The sequence below is a fragment of the Amblyraja radiata genome, chromosome 7 (genome assembly GCF_010909765.2).
Source record: "Amblyraja radiata isolate CabotCenter1 chromosome 7, sAmbRad1.1.pri, whole genome shotgun sequence".
Taxonomy (NCBI): domain Eukaryota; kingdom Metazoa; phylum Chordata; class Chondrichthyes; order Rajiformes; family Rajidae; genus Amblyraja; species Amblyraja radiata.
Genome location: NC_045962.1, coordinates 13775151 through 13788377, shown reverse-complemented (window position 1 = coordinate 13788377; position 13227 = coordinate 13775151).

The following is a 13227-nucleotide window of genomic DNA, read 5'->3' as shown; positions in this document are numbered from 1 at the left end:
TGGCGATCATGTGGCGTGCGCAGAGTCTCCTGCACTCGCCTAAAAAGTCGCCAAAGTGGGACAGGCCCTTAACCGATGTTGTTGTACCAGCCTCAACTATTTCCTCTTGCAGTTCATTTAACATCTCATTATCCTCTGGGTGAAAAAGTTGCCCATCAGGTTCCTATTACATCTTGGCTCTCCCACCTTCAACCTCTCTTCAGCCTTCTATTTTTTGAATCTTGGTACAAGATTCTGTGCTTTCATCCTATCTATTTGCCTCATTACATTATATACTTCTATAATATTCCCTCTCACTCTCTTGCGCTCCAAGGATTCAAGTCTGCACCTGCATAAATTAATCCCTCAAGCTCAGGCCCACGTCCTGGTACCATCCTTGTACATCTTCTCTGCACCCTTTCCAGTATAATGACATCTTTCCTATAGCAGAATGACCAAAACTGAGCACAATAGTGTGATTGCGGCCTCACCAACACCTTGTACGTGGATAACATGATGCCCCAACTTCGATACACAATTCCCTGACTCATGAAGGCCAATGAATCAAAAGTCATCCTCACTATCCTATCTCCCTGCAATATCTCCTGCAGGGAATGATGTACCTGTGATCCTGGATCCATCTGTTCGATAACATTCTCCAGAGTCCAGCTGTTCACTGTGAAGGTGTAGGAAGGAATTGTGGCTTCTGGTTTAAACCAAATATAAACACAAAATGCTGGAGTAACTCAGCGGGACAGGCATCCTGGCCCGCTGAGTTACTCCAGCATTTTGTGTTTACCGCGAAGGCCATCCCTTGGTTTCACGTCCCACAATTTCACACTTTACACTTGCCTGTATGAAACTCCATTCCCCATCTCCAATATCATCTATCTCACTGTCCTCGGCAAACTTTACGAATAATCCTGCATTGTATATTGCATCCAAATTGTTAATGTAAACCACAAACAACAATGGAGCCCAGCAATGATACCTGAGGCACACCACTAGTCACAGGCCTCCAGTCTGAAGATCAGCCTTCCACCACCACCCTCTGCTTCCACCAATGAAGCCAATTGTGAATCTAGTCAGCTAGCACCCACTGGATCCCATGTAATCTAACCTTCCAGAGCAGCCTATCATTAGGTACCATATGAAATGCCTTCATGCGGTCCATATAAAGAATTTTAATGCCCTGCCCTCATCAATCCTCTTGGTTATAACTCAAATCCATGAGACAGAATCACTCCTGCACATCGCCATGCTGACTATCCCACATCAAATCCTGTTTTTCCAAATGCATGTATATCTTATCCCTCAGAATGAGTAGGAAGGAACTGCAGACGCTGGTTTAAACCGAAGAGAGACACAACAAGCTGGAGTAACTCTGGAGGCAGCATCTCTGGAGAGAAGGAATAGCTGACGTTTTGGGTTGAGACCCTTCCTCAGACTATACTTATCCCTCAGAATCCTCTTTCCTGTAACTTTCCAACCACAGATGTCAGGTCTATTGTTCTATAGTTGCAGGTTTCTCTTTGCAATCCTTCTTAAATAATGACATGACACCCTCTAGTCTTTTGACACCTCACCTGTATCTAACAATAGTAATATTTCTCAGTCAGGATTCCTTCAATGTTTTCTCTAGATTGCCATTGAGTCTTTGGATATATCTGATCGGGCCTAGGAGATTACATACCTTCAAATGTCTTCGAACATTTCAGCACCTCCCCAACTGTCCTCAAGACATCGCCATTACTCCCCCAGAATCCATAGCTGCCTCTTTCTCTATGGTAAAAATAGAGCAGAAATATTTGTTGAGGACCTTGCCTATCTACTGTCGCTCTGCATATACTGTAGATGGCCACTTTGGTTTCTGAGGGGTCCTAGTCTATCTCTTGGAACCCTTTTTCCATCAATATACTTATAAAATCTAGAACGAGCAATTGCCCTGTCATCTTAGCTTCCTGGATAATTTTATATTATATTTCCTCACTAATTTATTCTGTAGGTATTGAACGGGCATATGTCCTGATGTATTCTAGTGTACACAATGTGATAGGTGTATGCCTAGTTATATTGCAATGTCATTACTATGGTAATTATACATCCAGTTATTATGAAACCATAGTTTAGAAGAGAATATAATGACCATACTCAAGTATGTGAGCAATTACAATAATCTACATGCCCTGCTATTTTACATGATCCATTCTGTGACGTGTATACCCAGTAATACTTGAACATATGGACTTTGACAGGTTTATCAGCGATTATATTACAATATATGTACCATGACAAGTATATATCCTGTTATTTTGTGGTGTACATATTGTGACAGATATATGTCCAGTTGTATTACAGAGTATATTCTGTGACAGTAATGCATCTATTTTTATGGTACAATAGCTTGGAAAAGTAAATGATGATGATAACAAAAATGTTGGAAGGAACAAAGAACTTGCTGCATCGAAGTGAAGACTGTACAATGTAAGCAATGACTGATCCCAGCTTACAATGTGAATTATGGTAAGTATGTTGTCTGGCTGGTAAAGCAAAGAATAAATGCACTTCAAGACAGCAGCTGATCCACTCCAATTTCCCTTCCCATCCATAATGAAACATCAGCAGAATTTCAGGAATATAATTCTGATACATGGTAATATAATGCTAAATGAGGCATGAAAGTGCAAATATGGGTGCATAACTGATCATTGGCAGGTTTTAGTCAAGGGGAGATATTAAATGGAAACATGCCCTTCGGCCCATCGAGTCTACACTATCATTCAGCCACCAATTAGGTGATATGGGTGAGGCATTAGCCTGTGCCAGATTCATGCTTAGGGTATAAGGCATGACATCGCTCATGCAGATAAATGTCTCTGTTTTGATAAAATTCTAGTGACTGAGATTTCTTTGATTTTTTTTTAGGTTTTGAGTTTAGGTTTAGGCTCATTATTACCGAGGCACAGTGAAAAGCTTTGTTTGGCCTCCTCTCCAAACTGGTATATCAAATATACCATACATGAATACAGTCATCAAACGCAAGCAGAGGAGAGCCAAAGGGAAGATACAGAGTGCTGAATATGGTTCTCAACATTGTAGCGCATCAGTTCCAGAGACCAATGTTCACCATGGGGTAGAGATGAATCGGACAGTGCTCTATCTTTTGGAAGAATGTTTCAGAAGCCTGAAAACAGAGGGGAAGAAGCTGTTCCTGATTCTACTAATTTGCGCTTTCAGGATTATGTACCCTCTGCCTGATGGGAGCAGGGAGAAGAAGGAATGATGGAGGTAGGACAAGTCTTAATCACCTGCAATGGCTTATCTATTCTGAAAATACAAAATCTGCAGGGAATTTATCATTAAACTTCTATTTTATCTTTCACCCGAGGATCCTGGACAACTTTTTATTTCTTAACAGGATCCTGGACAACTTTTTTATTTCTCAACTCATACAGAGGTTTTAGTCTATAAACAGCCAGCATGGATTCAATGTATTTCCTTTGGTACCATAAATATCCTGTGGTTGACTGATAGGAACAAATTTTTCCAATAAGTAAGCCATGTCATTGTTGGTCTTCAGCGTAAATATAATTATTTATAAATCATTCTTCATGTAAGATAAATTTGTTGTGTTTTGTGCTGTAATAAATTGTATTTTTATTTCTTGGCCTGCCTTCAATTCTTTTTTTTGCCATCCATCCAGTATCCTGGATATAGCTTTTGATGGTCTTAGACAATAGACAATAGACAATAGACAATGGGTGCAGGAGTAGGCCTATCGGTCCTTCGAGCCAGCACTGCCATTTACTGTGATCATGACTGATCATCCACAATCAGTACCCCGTCTCCATTGCCTTCTGAGGCAGAGGATTCCACAGATTCGCAACTCGCTGGATATTCCTGATAGGAAGGGTGTCTTTTCACTTAAAAAAAAAAGCCTTGATTCTTACTGTGTCAATTGTGCACATGCTGTTACCCAGCTGCGAAGACTGAATTCATTCCTCTCATGGCCCAGAGTGACACACTTTCTGCAGACTAGTTTGCAGGATGTGAGAATGATGGTGCTTGAGAGGCTTTTAGATAGACATGACTATGAATATGCAAGGCATTGAGGGATATGAAGCAGAAAGGATTAGTTTAAGTAGCCTGTTCCTGTGCTGCACTGTTCTATAGAATGTAGAACATAGAACTGTACAGCATCTGTGTATGTGGGAGATGTGTGTGGGGGGTGTGGCGTGGGGGGGTGTGTCCGTGGGGGGGGTGTGTGTGTTGGCGGGGGGGGGGTGGGTGTGCGCGGGGGTGTTGTGTGTGGGCAGGGGTCTTGTGGGGCAGTGGGGTGTGTAGGGGGGGGGGTGTTGTGTGTGGGCAGGGGTCTTGTGGGGCAGAGGGGTGTGTAGGCGGGGGGGGGGTGTGTGTGTAGGCGGGGGTGTGTGCGCGGGGGTGTTGTGTGTAGGCGGGGGGAATGTGCTCGGAGAAAACACGGGGGAAGAGCCATGGGGAGAGGGGAGCATCATGGGGTATGGGGCAGTAGGCAGCGAGGGGGACCGGAGGGGTAGTGGCTGGAATTGGCGGTGTGATGGGGACTCACAGCAGGCGCTGGTCGCTGGTCATTCTCCTCCGCCGGGATCAGAGTCTCCGCTTTCTGTTTAGCAACATCGGCGACATCCCTGTCTCCTGGCTGGGCTGGGTCTCCGACTCTGGGCTGGGCTGGGCTGGGTCTCCCACGCTGGGCTGAGCTGGGCTGGGCTGGGCCGTTCGGGTATCTGACTGGGCTGCTGCTTGGGGCTGGGCTGCTGCTTGGGACTGGGCTGCTGCTTGGGGCTGGGCTGCTGCTTAGGACTGGGCTGCTTGGGGAGTGGCGAGCAAGGTCCATCTGAAAGTCCGGTTGGAAACCTCCACCGGCCATCCTCAGCTCCAGTTAACATGCAATAGCGCAGGAAGGGGCGGACTGTCCCGGGGAGTGACGGGAAGAGACTCATTTTTAAGATTTTTAAACCTCGCTAACTTTTACACAATTCAACTGATCGGAACGAAACTTGGTGCATTTGCAGCATAGGAGAACGGTGAGTGAACTGGTGAAAAAATCGTAGTGCTATCACGAACCGTTTTTACGCAAATAGAAAGACCGCCAAACCGGAAATTAAAAGGCCAGAGTTTAGTTCTGTATAGATAGACAGATAGATAGATAGATAGATAGATAGATAGATAGATAGATAGATAGATAGATAGATAGATAGATAGATAGATAGATAGATAGATAGATAGATAGATAGATAGATAGATAGATAGATAGATAGATAGATAGATAGATAGATAGATAGATAGATGGTACTTTCAATGACACGTGTTGGTACTTCATTGTAAGAATTTAATTGTTTCATTCTGATACATATGACACTAAAACATCTTTGTCTCGTGTCTACATTTGTCACAAGACAAAGGTGAACTAGTAGCAACCCTGAACGAGTAGCAATCAACAGCAAAGACATTCAGGCAGTGAACAATTGGGTTGGCTCCTCATTGTGAATTAGGACAGAGAATCACATTCACAGTCATGGTTTTTTCAGTTCAAGATTCAAGAGATTATTGTCCGAGATAGGACAATGAAATTCTTGCTTTGCTTCAGTACAACAGAATATAGTAGACATAAACAAATATAGAACAGGTCAGTGTGACCTGTTCTGAGGCCATTGGCGAGGGCACTAATATGTCAGGCATTATCATTCCACTGGGCATTCTGGATGAATGTTTTGGCTTCTATCGAAAACTGTAGTCATAGCAGTGTGAGTATACATAGAGTTTTTAGTAACTGTGGATCCATGGCTAAAACAGCCCATATCCCACCTCTAGTTTGCAATGTAAGAATGTAATTGTTTCATTCTGATACATATGACACTAAAACACGTTTCTCACCTGTTCTACTCCCATTACAGAATAATTGCACCCCCTATGGTTCAATAGAATATAATACATGTGCTGTGGTATTTAGGCCAGTGCTTATTCACATTGAAAGACCCATTGACCAGGTTTCTGTTTAAGAAATGCTGGTTTCCTTCTAGTTAATACTCCAGTAGGTTAAGTAAAGATAAAGAGATTGTTATATTTTGGGAGGTTGCTGCTTTGGCAGGTCCAATAATTTGTAGGCAGCAGTTATCCTCCTGTGGCATTGCACACAGTAAGGTGGATTAGACACAACTTGTTAGGACAGGAGCATGTTATGCAATTGCTAATTTATCATTCTGGTGCTTGGTTGGAACTTCAGACTGCACCTGAAGAGGTTTAATAGGACCAGGAATATTCACAAGATCACAAATTATAGGAGTAGAATTAGGCCAATCGGCCCATCGCATTTATGCCATTTAATCATGGCTGGTCTCTGCCTCCTAATCCCATTTTCCTGCCTTCTCCCCATAACCCTTGACACCCGTTGTAATCAAGAATTTCTCTATCTCTGCCTTAAAAATATCCACTGACTTGGCCTCCACAAATTAACTACCCTCTGACTAAAGAAGTTCCTCCTCACCTCCTTTCTGAAAGCGCGTCCTTTAATTCTGGGGCTATGGTCCTCGAATCTCCCATCAGTGGAAACATTCTTTCCACATCCACTCTATCTACAGTATGTCTTTCATTATTCTGTAAGGTTCAATGAGGTCCCTTCTCAACCTTCTTACCTTCTTACTATTATATCATGTTATGCAAATTCAGCCACGGTGGAACTCCATATTTATATTTTATAATGATGACTGCACTGGAAGAAAATGGGTTATTAAATGCTTTCGAAGTTTTATGTTCATGTTCAAGTTTCTCTCGGTTATTGAAATGAATATTTAGATTGCTCGTGAATGAGGCTGGTTTTTCTTTGCTAACACTATTTTGAATCTGTTTTGAACGGGATGTCATTTGAAGGTCTCAGCTCGAAAGCACCGAGCATTTTGAGATTGTGTTGAGCCTGCAAGAGAAACGTGAGAGAGACCTTTGTGCCCAAACATGCTGTTCTAAATGTACTTCAGACAGATAGATAATTGGATGGAAGGTGCTGGTGAAAACCTGCATGGGGTAGCACTCTCTTCCCTTCACACTGTGTACAAGATTCTTGAGCCATTATCCCTTGGTGTGCAGAATATCTGAGAGCTTCATTAAGTGGCCACATTTCCTTCTACATGGAGAACAATGAGGCAGCCCATGATCTTGTCCTTCCCATTCTTATTTCTACCCATCACTAAGCTCAATTAAATCTACATTAAAGGTTCATTATTTGGAAGGGAGTCTTTAGAAGCATGCTAAATACTTTATGCTTACCATTCCATTGTAAGATGTAGGGATGGCACAGTGGCGCAGCAGTAGAGTTGCTGTTTTACAGTGCCAAAGACCCAGGTTCGATCCTGAAAATGGGTGCTGTCAGTACGAAGTTTGTACGTTCTCCCCGTGACCAGGCGTGGGTTTTTTCCGGCTGATACGATTTCCTGCCACACTCCAAAGATGTACAGGTTTGTAGGTTAATTGGCTTGGTTTAATTGTAAATTCTCACTAGTGCGTGTAGGATTGTGTTAATGTGCTGGAATCGCTGGTCGGTGAAGACTCGGTGGGACGAAGGGGCTGTTTCCACGCTGTATCTTTAAACTATACTAAACAGAATTATATTATCAGCATTCGGTAGCTGCCATTAAACCAGCAGATATATCAAAGAGCAAAGCTAGGTCACTTATTAAAGCTGCATAGTTACATTGGCACTTACGTACACCAGAAAAACCTTCAAATGGATTGCCTAGTAATGTAGGAACGCTGAGTTTCAGCATCTGTATATAAAATCAGCTGAATATGTAATTTGCTCCTTGTACCCCTGGCAAGTTTGCAAACCTGATGATAGGCTTGACTCCCACAATAGGCTTAGGAATTAATAATCCCTTGCTAAAACTCCATCTTCCCACCACCAGGCTGATCCACATCCAGGACACCTCACATGCTGTCCACCATTTTAACATCTTTAAAGTCTCTGTCCCTCTCTGCCTCACCTTTACCATGGACGTCCAATATATGTGCACTCTCCACACCCCGAGAGGATCTTGTGCCTCCATTCGGTAGAATGAAGCAATGCCTTTGTTCACAATTTGTGATGATTAAAAAAATCCATCTCTCAATTTTGATGTCATATATCATTTCACATGAATAAATTTAACTGTGATGGAGTGTACTAATAATTGATTTCCCCACGTAAATCCATTTCTCCTCAACATCTGTGGTGAAACATGCTCAGGACTCTTAAGCATAGTTGTGGTGTCACTTAATTAAGATGCGCATTGAACCTTTCTACAGTCATGCTGTGGAATTAAATAGCTGCTCCTGTTAAGCATGGCAACAATCACAATCAACATCTGTGCATTCCACAACAATAACAATGATAGATTTTATTTTTTTCCTTTGTTTTCGAAGTGAATTTCAACATATTTATCACTCTGGTGAATAAGGGCTTTCTTTAAAGGTGCGTCCAAAGAAGAGAAGATTGATTCAATCTCCAAAATGATCAAACATTTAAGCAACCCCTGCATTCCCTCTATCTCCATCCCTCCCCCACCCAAGTCATCAGCTTCTTGTTCTCATCAAGCAAACGGCTAACAATGGCCTGTTTCTTTTATCATTGTTACTTTTTTGCATATCTTTCATTCAATTGTTCTATATCTCTCTACATCACCATCTACACCTCTCGTTTCCCTTTTCCCTGATTATGAAGAAGCGTCTCGACCCAAAACGTCACCCATTCCTTCTCTCCAGAGGATTCTGCCTGTCCTGTTGTGTTGCTCCAGCATTTTGTGTCTATCTTTAGTTTAAACCAGCATCTGCAGTTCCTTCCTAAACATTTGGTCAGGTCAGTTTCATGCTGTTTTTATTGGGCCTGGCGACCACCAGGATAAAAGAATTGTGTTTAGAAGTGAAAGAGTTGACTTCCTGGAATTATAATCAACTTAAACAGGGTATAAATTCTCGATCCTGAATCTTTATGAGTCATAGAGTTTTACAGCACCGAAACAGGCTCTTTGACCCAATTCATCTAGATCCTGTTTAATCTTAGATAATTCTTCATCGTTAATTTTAGTGTCACCCTTAAACTTACTAACCATGTTAGCAAATTGTCATCCAAATCGTTAATATAGAGGACAAGCAACAGTGAATCGCAACAGTGGATCCAGCACATCACTGGTTATAGGCCTCCAATCTGAAAAGCAATCCTCCACCACCACCATCCGTCCACTAAGTCAATTTTGTATCCAATTGGCTATCTCAGCTTGGATCCCATGCGATCTTCCACACTGGCTTACCATGCAGGACCTTGCTGACATCCATGCAGAAAACATCTATAGCCCTGCCCTTATCAATCTTTTTCTTTGGCTCTTCAAAAAACTCAATTAAATTATTGAGGCCAGATTTCCCAGGGACAAAGCCATATTGACTATTATGGGCTGCCGAATGGGCCCCAGCTATGCCTGCCTCTTTGTAGGGTACATTGAACAATCCCTGTTCCAGGCGTACACTGGCCCTATCCCCAAACTCTATCCCCATTACATTGACGCCTGCATCGGTGCTACCTCCTGCACACAAGCAGAACTCATGGACTTTATTAACTTCACCACCAATTTCCATCTCCGACACCTCCCTCCCCTTTCTTGATCTTACAGTCTCCATCACAGGGGACAGACTATTGACTGGTGTCTATTACAAACCCGCTGACTCCCACAACTATCTTCTTAACAAACTTCTTCCCACCCTGCTTCCGGCAAGGCTATCCCCTACTCCCAATTCCTCCGCATACTAATTATTGAGACTCGTTTTCCCATGCACAAAGCCATATTAACTATCCCTGATCCTTCCTTTCCCCTGTCTTTTCCTTTCCACATCATGGTAGATCCTATCTCTCAGAATCTCCTCCATAACTATCCCACCACTGATGTTCGGCTCACCAGCCTATAGTTCCCTGGCTTGACCTTGCAGCACTTTTAAAAATTGATGCACAACTTTCCCCAACCTCCAGCCCTCCGTTACCTCACCCATTGCGAAACATAATATCAATATCTCTGCCACGCTCCCTGCAATTTCTTCCTTGGCTTCCCACTATCTTATAGGACATACCTAGGACCATCCTAGTGGGAACTGCAGATGCTGGTTTAAACTGAAGATGATTTATTTAGGGAATTAATATGCTTCAAGACCGCTGCAACCTCCTCCTTGGTAATGTAGAGATGTTCCAGGTCATCACTATTCATTTCAATTAATTCCTTACATTCCTTACATGACCTTCTCCATGGTAAATACCAACGAGAAATATTCATTTAAAACTTCGCCCAATTGTCATGGCTCGCCGCATTGATCCTTAGGGGGACCTATTTTCTTCATAATTAAATTTTCACCATTAATATACTTATAGGATTTCTTTTGGATTCTTCTTTACCTTCTTTGCCAGAGATATCTCATATCATTTTTTTGTCCACCAGATTTCTCACATGAGATTCGCTGTCTATACCTGACATACCTGATTTATTTTTCCTGACTGGAGATTCAATGTCTCTCGTCACCCCTGGTTCTACAATCCACCTGAGTCACCTTTAAAAGCCTCCCACTTGGCCTACGTGACATTGCCTGCAACAGCCGTGCCCACTTAATACTTTTGATGAAAGCCATCATCTATAATTCCAATCACATTCCCCTCATTCCTGTCAACCAGCTAGATCCATCTCCCAGGCAACTATATGAAAGAGGATAAGCGTTTGCAATCTCAGTGTTGAATCTGACTGGATATTGAGTTTTTTATCTCAAGGCCATACCATCGTTAACGCCATTTATTCTGCCTCTATTCCGACTCTGGTCGTCGTCTTCTGCTGGAGCTCTCATCCATGTTCTTCCTGCCCTTAGATATGACAGTTCCACAGAGCCCTTGGTTGAACTCTCTCAGTTTACTGTCCATAGACCTGAGGTCATCCTAAACTCTGCAGCCTGAATTCTAACGTGTATCAAGTCCCCACCATCTCTATTTGTTAACATGCAATGGCTATGGTTCATTAATATCTCATAGACACATAGAAAATAGGTGCAGGAGTAGGCCGTTCAAGCAAGCACCGCCATTCAATATGATCATGGCTGATCATCCAGAACCGGCACCGTGTTCCTGCTATCTCCCAATATCCCTTGATTTTGTTAGCACTAAGAGCAATATTTAACTCTCTCTTGATTACATCCAGTGAATTGGCCTCCACTGCCTTCTGTGGCAGAGAATTCCACAGATTCACAACTCTCTGGGTGAAAACGTTTTTCCTCATCTCAGCCCTAAATAGCCTACTCCTTATTCTTAACTGTGACCCCTGGTTCTGGACTCCCCCAACATGGGGACCATTTTTCATGCATCTAGCCTCTCCAATCCTTTAAGAATTTTATATGTTTTGAAAAGATGCCCTCTCATCCTTCTAAATTCCAGTGAATGTAAGCTCAGTCTATCTATTCTTTCATCATCTCCGTTACGCTGGCCCGCGGCAGCCGGCAGCCTGAAGCCGCAGTCTGCAGAACTCCAGCTGGTGCGGCGTCTACAGCCCGGGATCCCTCGTGGAGGACCCGGGGGGAAGAAGAAGCTTCCACCGCCGACCCGCGGCCGTCGTCTACCGCGGGCGCGGTATGGACTTAACATCACCCCTGGAGGGGAGCTTCGACCGCCGGCCCTGCAGACTGCGGTGCTTCCGGCTGCGGCACGGCAGGTACTTTAAAACTTTGACCGCCGGCCTGCGGCCTTCACCAGCCTGAAACCGCGGTCTCTGGTTGGGAAGAGCCGATCCTGGACTCACCTTGACTTTGACTTTGTCCCTTACCATCTGGACGCCCGCAGCAACGGCTGTGGAGGGTGGTGGTCCCGACCACAGGGGAAAATGGAGGAGGACTGGCCAAGCTCTGTGCCTTCCACCACAGTGATGAATGCTGTGGTGGATGTTTGTGTAAAATTTTTATTGTGGTTGTGTTCTTTATTATTGTACCGCTGCTGGCAACCCAAATACCACCGATCTTGGTTGTGTGGCAATTAAATTATATCTATCTCTATCTATCTATCTATCTATCTATCATATGTCAGTCTCGCCATCCCGGGAATTAACCTGGTGATTCTTCGCTGCACTCCTCATTAGCAAGAATGTCCTTCCTCAAATTAGGTGACCAAAACTGCACACAATTCTCCAGGTGCTGTCTCACCAGGGCCCTGTACAACTGCAGTAGGACATCCTTGCTCCTAAACTCAAATCCTCTCACTATTAAGGCACACAAGCCATCAGTTTTAAAATTCCCATTCCTATTTTAAGATCACTTCATTCCCATACCTTCCCACGCCCCATGAATCCCCAGGTCTGGATATCTCTCTGAAATCTCTTCCCCCATTTACTGAACTCTCCTCCCTTTAGTGCCTCTTTAAACATGCCATTGTTCGTACATGCCTTAATATTTGGCCAGGTGTTTAAGCATCATTTTTACTTCAGTTTGAAAACATGTTTCTGCTTCATTAATGAATGATGATAAATAAATGTAAGTTGCCATGGCTATCGTTTTATATCAAAGGTTGAGGTAACTCGAATACTAAGATGATGCTACAACTCAGCATTCATCTACTGATGATTTGAGGGTTTTTTTCAGCTGACTGCCCACACTGTTTGAATTCTTGATGAATCTCTGAAATCCACAGAAAATGACAGAAAATTCTGTGAAGATAACTATTGACTTATTTTCCTTTATCTGAATGTAGTTACAATTCAGAGTTGTCTTTAACAACTGTAGATAGTCTCCCGTAGTTAAAAAGACACTCGAGATTGCAGATGCAGTAATCTTGAGCAAAATACAAAGTGCTGGAGGAACTCAGCAGGTCAAGCAGCAGCTATGGAAGGATGTTTCGGGTCAGGACACTGCTTTTGTCTGAAGTACCTGCAACATTTTCTGACCATTCCCTCCACAGATGTTGCCTGACCCATTGAGGTCCACCAACACTTTGTGTTTTGTTGTTGCCTTATAGCTGCTTTAAAACACCCCCCTGACACGTAGTCACTGACACCTACAGGGACAAGGGCCATAGAAGCACTGGGAAACTCCAAGCCATGTGAGTCAGTTAGTTTAGTTTATTGTTATGTGTACCGAGGTACAGTGCTAACCATCAGCGGAATGACAATGCATGATTACAATTGAGCCATTTACAATGTATAGATACATGATGATGTGAATAATGTTAAGTGCGAG